This window comes from Salvelinus sp. IW2-2015, unplaced genomic scaffold (assembly GCF_002910315.2).
Source record: "Salvelinus sp. IW2-2015 unplaced genomic scaffold, ASM291031v2 Un_scaffold6274, whole genome shotgun sequence".
In the NCBI taxonomy this organism is placed as follows: domain Eukaryota; kingdom Metazoa; phylum Chordata; class Actinopteri; order Salmoniformes; family Salmonidae; genus Salvelinus; species Salvelinus sp. IW2-2015.
The window spans coordinates 31,494-42,673 of NW_019947537.1; the positions used below are offsets into that span (position 1 = coordinate 31,494).

Consider the following 11,180-nt stretch of genomic DNA (forward strand, 5'->3'; position numbering starts at 1 on the left):
ATCTGTCTCCCAAGTGGGTGGGCCTATGCCCTCCCAGACCAACCGATGGCTGCGCCACTGCCCAGTCATGAAATCCATATATTAGGGCCTAATACATTCTTTTCAATTGACTGATTTCCTTATATGAACGGTAAAATCATTGAAATTGTTGCATGTTGCGTTTATATTTTTGTTCAGTACATATATATATATTAATATTTACATGAATATATACAGTATGCTGGTGGTATATACTAATATCTACATTCATAAAGCCAATAAGTAAATAATAATATCTACATTAATAAAGACAGTATACTGCCACTATATAATAATATCTACATTATTGAAGCCAATATGTACAGTGCATTAGGAAAGTATTCAGACCCCTTGACTTTTTCCACATTTTGTTACATTACAGACGTATTCTAAAAAATAAATAAAAATTATCCTCATCAATCTACACTCAATACCCCATAAAGACAAAGGGAAAACAGGTTTTTAGAATTAAATGCAAATGTATAAAAAATAAGAAACAGAATTACCTTATTTACATAAGTATTCAGATCCATCGCTATGGACACGACATTGAGGTCCGGTGGATCCAGTTTCCATTGATCATCCTTGAGATGTTTCTACAACTTGAGTGGAGTCCACCTGTGGTATATTCAATTGATTGGAGATGATTCGGAAATGCACACACCTGTCTATGTAAGGTCCCACAGTTAACAGTGCATGTCAGAGTGAAAACCAAGCCATGAGGTCGAAGGAATTGTCCGTAGAGCTCGGAGACAGGATTGTGTCGAGGCACAGATCTGGGGAAGGGTACCAAAACATGTCTGCAGCATTGAAGGTCCCCAAGAACACAGTGGCCTCCATCATTCTTATATATTGAAGAAGTTTGGAACCACCAAGACTCTTCCTAAAGCTGGCCGCCCAGTTAAACTGAGCAATTAGGTAAGAAGGGCCTTGATCAAGGAGGTGACCAAGAACCCGATGGTCACTCGGACAGAGCTCCAGAGGTCCTCTGTAGAGATTGGAGAACCTTCCAGAAGGACAACCATCTCTGCAGCACTCCACCAATCAGACCTTTATGGTAGAGTGACCAGACGGAAGCCGCTCCTCAGTAAAAGGCACATGACAGCCCGCTTGGAGTTTGCCAAAAGGAAAATCAAATCAGATATTGAGAAACAAGATTCTCTGGTCTGATGAAACCACGATTGAATTCTTCGGCCTGAATGCCAAGTTCCACATCTGAACAGAGCAAAGTATAGATAGATCCTTGATGAAAACCTGCTCCAGAGCGCTCAGGACCTCAGACTGGGGCAAAGGTTCACCTTATAAAAGGACAACAACTCTAAACACACAGCCAAGACAACGCAGGAGTGGCTTTGGGACAAGTCTCTGAATGTCCTTGAGTGGCCCAGACTAAGCCCAGACTTGATCCCGATCGAACCCGATCGAATAAAAAATAAAAAAGTGTACCAGTGCTTTAGCCTCCTGGTGGAGAGAGAGGTCCATTGCACCATAGTATACAGGTCACAGTGATAGGTCAGTGATCTAGTGTTGGTGGAGAGAGAGGTCCATTGCACCATAGCATACAAATCACAGTGATGGGTCAGTGATCTAGTATTGGTGATAAATCTTAAAGCACCATGATACACTGTGTCCAGAGTTTTCAAGGTACTTGCTGAGCATATAGACAATATCACTGCAGCACTGATTAAAAAGAAGACATCCTTTCTGATTAAAATTTAAACGCTTTGATTTGTTCCGAAAATAGAATCTCCGTTTCAACTTCAGTTTCTTGGTCAAGTGTCAAAGTGCTGTTTTAAATTCAGCTTTTCATCTAACCAAATCCCAAGATACTTATAGGAGGTGAACCTATCAATGTGCTGTTTTAAATTCAGCTTTTCATCTAACCAAATCCCAAGATACTTATAGGAGGTGAAACCTATCAATGTGCTGTTTAATATTCAGCTTTTCGTCTAACCAAATCCCAAGATACTTATAGGAGGTGAACCTATCAATGTGCTGTTTAAAATTCAGCTTTTCATCTAACCAAATCCCAAAATACTTATAGGAGGTCACCCTATCAATGTGCTGTTTTAAATTCAGCTTTTCATCTAACCAAATCCCAAAATACTTATAGGAGGTCACCTTATCAATTTGCCGATTGTAGTTCAAATCTGCAAGTGATAATAATAATATCTACGTTAATAAAGACAGTATGTATATAATAATATCTACGTTAATAAAGACAGTATGTATATGATAATATCTACGTTAATAAAGACAGTATGTATATGATAATATCTATATTAATAAAGACAGTATGTATATGATAATATCTATATTAATAAAGACAGAATATATTTAATAATATCTACATTAATATAGACAGAATGTATTTAATAATATCTACATTAATAAAGATAGCATACTGGCAGTATATAATATGTATTTTAATAAAGGCAGTATGTATATGATAATATCTACTTTAATAAATACAGACTATATGTAATAATACCTACATTAATATAGACAGTAGGCTGGCAGGATATCATATGTATCTTAATGAAGGCAGTACATATATAATAATATCTACATGAATATAGACAGTATGTATATTATAATATCTACATTAATAAAGGCAGTATGTCATGGAGATATTATTATATACATACTGTCTTTATTAAAGTAGATATTATTATATACATTCTGTCTTTATTAAAGTAGATATTATTATATACATTCTGTCTTTATTCATGTACAGTTGAAGTCCTAGAGATTAATGTACTTTGGTGCGAAAAGTGCAAATCAATCCCAGAACAACAGCAAAGGACCTTGTGAAGTTGCTGGAGGAAACAGGTACAAAATGATCTATATCCACAGTAAAATGAGTCCTATATCAGCATAACCTGAAAGGCCGCTCAGCAAGGAAGAAGCAACTGCTCCAAAACCGCCATAAAACAGCTAGACTACGGTTTGCAACTGAACATGGGGACAAAGATCGCACTTCTTGGAGAAATGTCMTCTGGTCTGATGAAACAAAAATATAACCTTTTGGCCATAATGACCATCGTTATGTTTGGAGGAAAAAGGGGGAGGCTTGCAAGCCGAAGAACGCCATCCCAACCGTGAAGCACGGGGGTGTCAACATCATGTTGTGGGGGTGCTTTGCTGCAGGAGGGACTGGTGCACTTCACAAAATAGATTGTATCATGATGCGGAAAATTGCGTGGATATATTGAAGCAACATCTCAAGATATCAGTCAGGAAGTTAAGGCTTGGTGGCAAATGGGTCTTCCAAATGGACAACAACCCCAAGCATACTTCCAAAGTTGTGGCAAAACGGCTTAAGGACAACAAAGTCAAGGTATTGGAGTGGCCATCACAAAGCCCTGACCTCAACCCTATAGAAAATTTGTGGGCAGAACTGAAAAAGCGTGTGCAAGCAAGGAGGCCTACAAACTGAGGAATGGGCCAAACTTTCCCCAACTTATTGTGGGATACTTGTGGAAGGCTACCCGAAAMGTTTGACCCAAGTTAAACAGTTTAAAGGCAATGCTGCCAAATACTAATTGAGTGTATGTAAACTTTTGACCCACTGGGAATGTGATGAAAGAAATAAGAGCTGAAATAAATCATTCTCTACTATTATTCTGACATTTCACAGTTTAAATGTACTTGGCTAAGGTGTATGTAAACTTCCGTCTTCAACTGTAGATATTATTATATACATACTGTCTTTATTTATGTAGATATTATTATTATTATACCCAGTATACTGTCTTTATTAATGTAGATATTATTTCATACATATTGTCTTTATTAATATTGACAATATTTATTTCATAATATCTACATTAATAAAGACTTTATACTGGCGGATTATAATATTATCAACAACAGTCTTGAAGGAGTTTCCACATATGCAGAGCACTTGTTGGCTGCTTTTCCTTCACTTTGCAGTCCAACTCATCCCAAACCACCTCAATTGGTTTGAGGTCGGTTAATTGTGGAGGCCAGGTCATCTGATGCAGCACTCCATCATACTCCTTCTTGTCTCAAATAGCCATTACACAGCCTGGAGGTGTGTTGGGTCATTGTCCTGTTGAAAAACAAATGTTAGTCCCACTAAACACCAAACCAGATGGGATGGCATATAGCTGCAGAATCCTGTGGTAGCCATGCTGGTTAAGTGTGCCTTGAATTCTAAATAAATCACAGACAGTGTCACCAGCAAAGCACCCCCACACAATTACACCTCCTCCTCCATGCTTCACGGTGGGAAATACACATGCGGAGCTCATCCGTTCTCCTACTCTGCGTCTCACAAAGACACGGCAGAACCAATAATCTGCTATTTTTGACTCATCAAACCAAAGGACAGATTTCCACCGGTCCAATGTCCATTGCTCATGTTTCTTGGCCCAAGTCCCTTCTTATTGGTGTCCTTTAGTAGGGATTTCTTTGCAGCAATTCGACCATGAAGGCCTGATCCATGCAGTCTCCTCTGAACAGTTGATGTTGAGATGTGTCTGTTATTTGAATTCTGTGAAGCATTTATTTGGACTGCAATTTCTGAGGCTGGTAACTCATAATGAACTTATCCTCTGCAGCAGAGGTAACTCTGGGTCTTCCTTTCCTGTGGCAGTCCTCATGAGAGCCAGTTTCATCATAGCGCTTGATGGTTCTTGTGACTGCACTTGAAGAATAGTTCAAAGTTCCTGAAATGTTCCGTATTGACTGACCTTCATGTCTTAAAGTAATGATGGACTGTTGTTTCTCTTTGCTTATTTGAGCTGTTCTTGCCATAATATGGACTTTTACCAAATASGGCTATCTTCTGTATACCACCTTTACCTTGTCACAACACAACTGATTGGCTGAAACGCATTAAGAAGGAAAGAAACTCCACAAATTAACTTTTAACTTCTCTAGGGTAGGGGACAGCATTCACAGATTCAGATTTTGGATGAAATGCATGCCCAAATTAAACTGCCTGCATTCTCGGGCCGAGAAGAATTGATATGCATATAACGTATAGATTTGGATAGAAAACACTCTAAAGTTTCAAAACTGTTAAAATAGTGTCTGTGAAGATTTACAGAACTGTTTGGGCAGGCAAAAACTGAGGAAAATCCATTCAGGAAGTTTATTATATTTTTGTTTCTTTGTAGTTTTCTATTTAATGCCAATACAGTATCCATGACTTAGGACTCAAAATGCAGTTTCTATGCCTTCCACTAAGATGTCAACAGTTCTTAGAAATTGTTTCAGCTTGTATTCTGAAAAATGAAGAAGTAAGAGCAGTCTAATGAGTGACCTCTGCCGTGTCACAGAGCTTTTTCCTGCGCCAGACCGAGAGAGTGCGTTTCTTGTTATCATTTTATATTGACGGACGTTATTGTCCGGTGAAATATTATTGATTATTTAGGCTAAAAATAACCTGAGGTATTTGAATATAAACATCGTTTGACATGTTTCTATGAACTTTACAGGATACAATTTGGAATTTTTTGTCTTCCTGTTTTACTGCGTTTTTAGCCTGTGGATTACTGAAAGAAAACGCGCGCAACAGAAACGAGGTTTTTGGGTATAAAGAGACTTTACTCGAACAAAAGGAACATTTATTGAGTAATTAATGTCTGCTGATGTGCACAAATATGTAGATCATCAAAGGTAAGGGTTTAATTTTATCTCTATTTCTAAATTGTGCTAACTGTTCTAGCTGGCTGGCTACTGTTTATGTAATGATTTGTTTAGTGGGCTATGTTCTCATAATCGTAATGTATGCTTTCGCGTCAAGCATTTAAAAAATCTGACACCAGTGGTTGGATTCACAAGCAGGTTTCATCTTTAAACCTATGTAAAATATTTTTGTTTTCTGAATTTTTTAATGAGTATTTCTGTATTGAATTTGGCGCCCACAGTTTCACTGGCTGTTGAAGAGGTGGGACGCTACCGTCTCACGTGCCAGAGAGGTTACAGGAGGCACACCTGTTAATTGAAATGCATTCCCGGTGACTACCCCATGGGAGCTGGTTGCGAGAATGCCAAGAGTGTGCAAAGCTGTCAAGGGAAAGGGTGGCTATTGGAAGATTCAAATATGAAATATACACATTTTTGGTTACTACATGATCTCCATATGTGTTATTTCAAAGTCTTTGATTATTCACTATTATTTCTACAATGGTCAGAAAATAGTAAAAAATAAATAGTAGAAAAATAAAGAAAACCCTGAATGAGGTCCAACACTAGTGAATGCGTATTTTACGCGTGTAGATTTACTTTTTCAAAATACAAAATACTTTTTCATACCATTTTCTAAAAGTGGTTTACAATTTGGGTCCCCTTTCACTCTGCATTCGGTATCAGAAGTGTCATGATGGCAACTATGGTGTGATAAGTTCAACTAAATGTAACAGTATACGTAAACATTAACAATTGCAAAGCATGCTGTGTAATTCTAATGAGCTGACCCCAAAACAAGGCCACATAATAATGCCCATGTTGTGCTTTGCATTTCAATCTTTGGCGTGTTCATTTTCACGTATACAGCCGAAACAATTAGAAAGATTTTGGTGCATATCTTTATGATGACACTTTTGTGACGTTTTTGTTCGTTTTGGACTTGGTGAGTTTTTTTTTTTCTAGAGGCATAGTCAAATTAGGAGCCAAAGTCTACGCCCCTTTCGTTCTGTGATTGGTAACAGTAGGGATTCTTCAATAAAAGTCTACGCCCCTTCGTCTGTGATTGGTCAACAGTGGGATTCTTCAAATAAAGTCTACGCCCCTTCGTCTGTGATTGGTCAACAGTAGGATTCTTCAATAACAGTCTTTGTTGTCATTCAACGATAGATTACTTGTTTTCATGTACATTTTTCTTTGAGAAACACCAACACATCTGAGCTAGGAATTACCCTTGGCAAAAACGTCAAAATTAATGACATATTTCTTTCTCAGTTATTTAAATACACACAGACCCACACACAGCCTCGCTGCAGAGAAGCCAGACTACAGAAATCACACAGATACCCCTTAGTCTTAAAACTTGACTTTTATTATTCACCGAACCAATCTTAAAAAGATCACCACAACAAAACAACAAATTGTATCGACTAGCGACCGGCTTGGACAGTTATTGTTGTGTTCTGATGCTCTGTCTGTCAATCAAAGGAAGGAAATGTGGTTGGGGATAAATCCATAATCATCTTCATTACCGGCCATCTGAATCAACCTGCATTAGGCTATTATGTTAATATTATTTCACACTATGTTGTGGTAATATTTGGAGTATAACTGCTTGTAAGATGCCATCCCCTATACAGTACATGTCGTGTCACCAATCAAATGCAACTATACAGTTAAAAACGACTTTCACTACCACACTGATTTCTCTATGCTTTGCTACCAGTTTATCCCGACGGGAGTTAGCATTGAGCACCAAAAAATGATAATCCCGAAAAATACAACTTCTAAATATTATGAGGCGAAGACAGACAAATATATCCAACTGGGATTGTAGAAACCACATTGTGGGCCTGATAGTACACATCAATGGGATTGTTAGGAACTACCTGTGAGCCTGATAGGAACATCAATGGGATTGTAGTAACCACATTGTGAGCCTGATAGGAACACATCATGATTGTAGAAACCACACTGTGAGCCTGATAGGACACATCAATGCGATTGGTAGATTTAACCACATTGTGGGCCTGAATAGAAACATCAATGGGATTGTAGAAACCACACTGTGAGCTGATAGGGACACAATCATGGGATTGTAGTAACCACATTGTGAGCCTGATAGGACACATCAATGGGATTGTAGAAACCACATGTGAGCCTGATTAGGACACTCAATGGATTGTAGAAAACCACATTGTGGGCCTGATAGGACACATCAATGGGATTGTAGAAACCACATTGTGGGCCTGATAGGACACATCAATGGGATTGTAGAAACCACATTGTGGGCCTGATAGGACCATCAAATGGGATTGTAGAAACCCATTGTGAGCTGATAGAGACACATCAATGGGATTGTAGAAAACCTACATTGTGGGCCTGATAGACAACAGCATCAAGTGGGATTGTAGAAACCACATTGTGGACCTGATAGGACACATCAATGGGATTGTAGAAACCACATTGTGGGCCTGAGATAGAACACATCGATGGGATTGTAGAAACGCAATTGTGGGCCTGATAGACACATCAAACTGATGAAGGATTTGATGAATATCCGCGTGTTAGGGATCAGCATGCCTGATGGCACCCAATGATGGCATTTATCCCCACAGTCTGCTTCCCCGCACTAGTCTGCTATCCCCCACAGTCTGGCTATCACCCACAGTCTGCTATCCCACAGTCTGCTATCCCCCACAGTCTGCTATACCCACAGTCGACTATCCCCACAAGTCTGCTATCCCCAAGTCTGCTATCCCCACAGTCTGCTATCACCACAGTCTGCTATCCCACAGTCCCTGCTATCCCCACAGTCTACTATCCCCCAGTCTGCTATCCCCTCTCATCACAGTCTGGCTATCCTCACCACAGTCCTGCCATATCCCCACGTCCTGCTATCCCACAGTCTACTATCCCCACAGTCTGCTCTCCCACCATCTTGCTATCCCCACAGTCTATGCATCCCACAGTCTGCTATCTCTCCTTCCAGGTCGCTATCCCACTCTCTATCCCCGGTTCTGCTAATCCCCCACGGTCTGCTATCCCCACGGAGTCTGCTATCCACCCCACAGTCTGCTCCTACCCAGTCATGACTCTACTCCCGCACAGTCTTGTATCCCCACAGTCTGCTATCCCCCAAGTCTGCTATCCCCAAGTCTGCTATCCCCAAGCGGTATCCCCCACGGTCTACGGTCCTTGCTTATCGTCCCACGGCTCTACATTCTGTCTACTATCCGCCAACAGTACCTATCCGCCCACCGGTCCTCTGTTCCTTCTGCTTCCCCCACGGATCTACTTCCTCTGTACTGTCTCCAAGGTCTGACAGAGGAACACTAGGCGGTATTGGGGTTTGATCCATGACAGAGGACATAGGGGTATTGGCGTTGATCCATGACAGAGGACACACTTAGGGGGGTATTAGGGTGATCCATGACAGAGGACACTAGGGGGTATTGGGCTTGATCATGCCAGAAGGACACTGAGCGGTATTGGGGTTGAATCCATGAACAGAGGACACTAGGGGTATATGGCGTTGATCCTACTGACAGAGGACACTGAGGGTATTTGGGTTGATCCATGACCAGAGGACACTAGGGGATGGGGTTAGATCCATGACAGAGGACACTAGGGGTTATTGAGGTTGATCCATGGCACAGAGGACACTAGGGGGTATTGGGGTTGATCTCAGACAGAGGAACACTAGCGGGTATTGGCGGTTGATCCATGACAGAGGAACTAGGGGTATTGGGGTTGATCCATGACAGAGGAACACTAGAGGGGTATTGGGGTTGATCCTAGAGTATTGGGGTTGATCCATGACAGAAGGATACTAGGGCGGTATTGGGTTGATCCATGACAGAGGACAACTAGGGCGTATTGGGTTGTCCATGACGAGGACACTAGAGGGTATTGGGGTTGATCCTAGACGGTATTGGGGTTGATCCATTGACAGAGGACACTAGGGGGTATTGGGGTTGATCCATGACAGAGGACACTCTAGGGATTGGGGTTGATCCTGACAGAGGACACTAGGCCGGGTATTGGGGTTGATCCATACAGAGAGGACACTAGAGGGTATTGGGGTTGATCCATGACAGAGGACACTAAGGGGTATTGGGGTGATCCATGACAGAGACACTAGAGGGTATTGGGGGTGATCCTAGAGGGTATTGGGGTTGATCCATACAGAGACACTAGAGGGTATTGGGGTTGATTCATGACAGAGGAACTAGGGCGGTATTAGGGTTGATCCTAGGGGGTATTGGGGTTGGATTCATGACATAGGACCACTAGAGGGTAATTGGGGTTGATCGCATGACAGAGACACTAGAGGTATTGGGGTTGATCCCATGACAGAGGATCACTAGGGCTATTGGGGCGTTGATCATTGACAGGAGGACACTAGGGGGTATGTCGGGTTGAATCCTAGAGTATTTGGGGATTGATTCATGACAGAGACCACTAGGGTATTGGGTTGATCATGACAGAGGACCTAGAGGTATTGGGGTTTGATCCATGACAGCAGAATACTAGAGGGTATTGCGGGTTGATCCATGACAGAAGACAGCTAGAGGGTATTGGGGTGATTGCATGATCAGAGGACACTAAGGGGTATTGGGGGATTGATCCATGACAGAGGAACTAAAGCGTATTGGGGTTTATCCCATGACAGAGACACCTAGAGGGTATTTGGGGTTGAGCCATGACAGGACACTAGGGGGTATTGGGGCTTGATCCTATGACAGAAGGACATAGAGGGTATTGGGTTGATCCATGACAGAGGAACTAGAGGGTATTGGGGTTGATCCATTGACAGAGACACTAGAGGGTATTGGGGTTGATCCTAAAGGGTATTGGGGTGATCCATGACAGAGGACACTACGAGGGTCTTGGGGTTGATCCATGAAAGCAAAAGGACATCTAGAGCAGAGGTATTGGGGCTTATCGATGACAGAGACCTAGGGGTCATTGGGGTTGATCACATGAAGAGGACACTAGGGGGGGTATTGGGTTGAATCCATGACAGAGAGACACTAGAGGGTATTGGGTTGATCCATGACAGAGGACACTAGTATTAGGCGGATCCATGACAAGGGACACTAGAGGGTATTGGGGTTATCCATGACAGAGGACACTTAAGGAGGTATTGGGGTTATCCATGACAAGAGAGCACTAGGGTATTGGGGTTATCCATGACAGAGATCACTTAGAGGGTTATTGGGGTTATCCATGACAGAGGGACCACAGTAGGGCGGTATTGAGTGGATCCATGACAGACGGAACTAGGGGTATTGGGGTTGATCAGAAGAGGACACTAGAGGGTATTGCGGTTATCCATTGACAAGGACACTGGGGTTTGTGGTTGACTCCATGACAGAGACACTAGAGGGTATTTGGGGTGATCCATGAAAGAGGACCATAGGGTATTGGGGTTGATATCATGACAGAAGGAACACTAGAGGGTATTGCGGTTGATCCATGACAGAGGACACTAGGCGGGT

At 41.7% G+C, this 11,180-nt stretch overlaps 2 long non-coding RNA genes across 7 annotated transcripts; one reads left to right on the forward strand and one right to left on the reverse strand.

The window, feature by feature from the left end:
- Positions 1 to 8,942: 8,942 nt before the first annotated feature.
- Positions 8,943 to 11,178, reverse strand: LOC112078793 (uncharacterized). Of its 6 annotated transcripts, XR_011478842.1 has the most exons (5): positions 11,134 to 11,178; positions 9,748 to 9,816; positions 9,580 to 9,673; positions 9,416 to 9,450; positions 9,288 to 9,378 (listed from the first exon to the last, which is right to left on the reverse strand). It is a non-coding gene; the product is annotated as an uncharacterized lncRNA (long non-coding RNA). The 6 variants fall into 6 exon arrangements; XR_011478838.1 differs by lacking the exons at positions 9,748 to 9,816; positions 11,134 to 11,178 and adding an exon at positions 9,510 to 9,545 and having other exon boundaries at positions 9,580 to 9,687; XR_011478840.1 differs by lacking the exons at positions 9,288 to 9,378; positions 9,748 to 9,816; positions 11,134 to 11,178 and adding an exon at positions 8,943 to 9,011 and having other exon boundaries at positions 9,580 to 9,687.
- Positions 9,186 to 11,178, forward strand: LOC139026896 (uncharacterized). The gene is made up of 7 exons (XR_011478843.1): positions 9,186 to 9,201; positions 9,274 to 9,309; positions 9,585 to 9,687; positions 9,739 to 9,789; positions 10,437 to 10,507; positions 10,719 to 10,750; positions 11,139 to 11,178. It is a non-coding gene; the product is annotated as an uncharacterized lncRNA (long non-coding RNA).
- Positions 11,179 to 11,180: the final 2 nt, after the last annotated feature.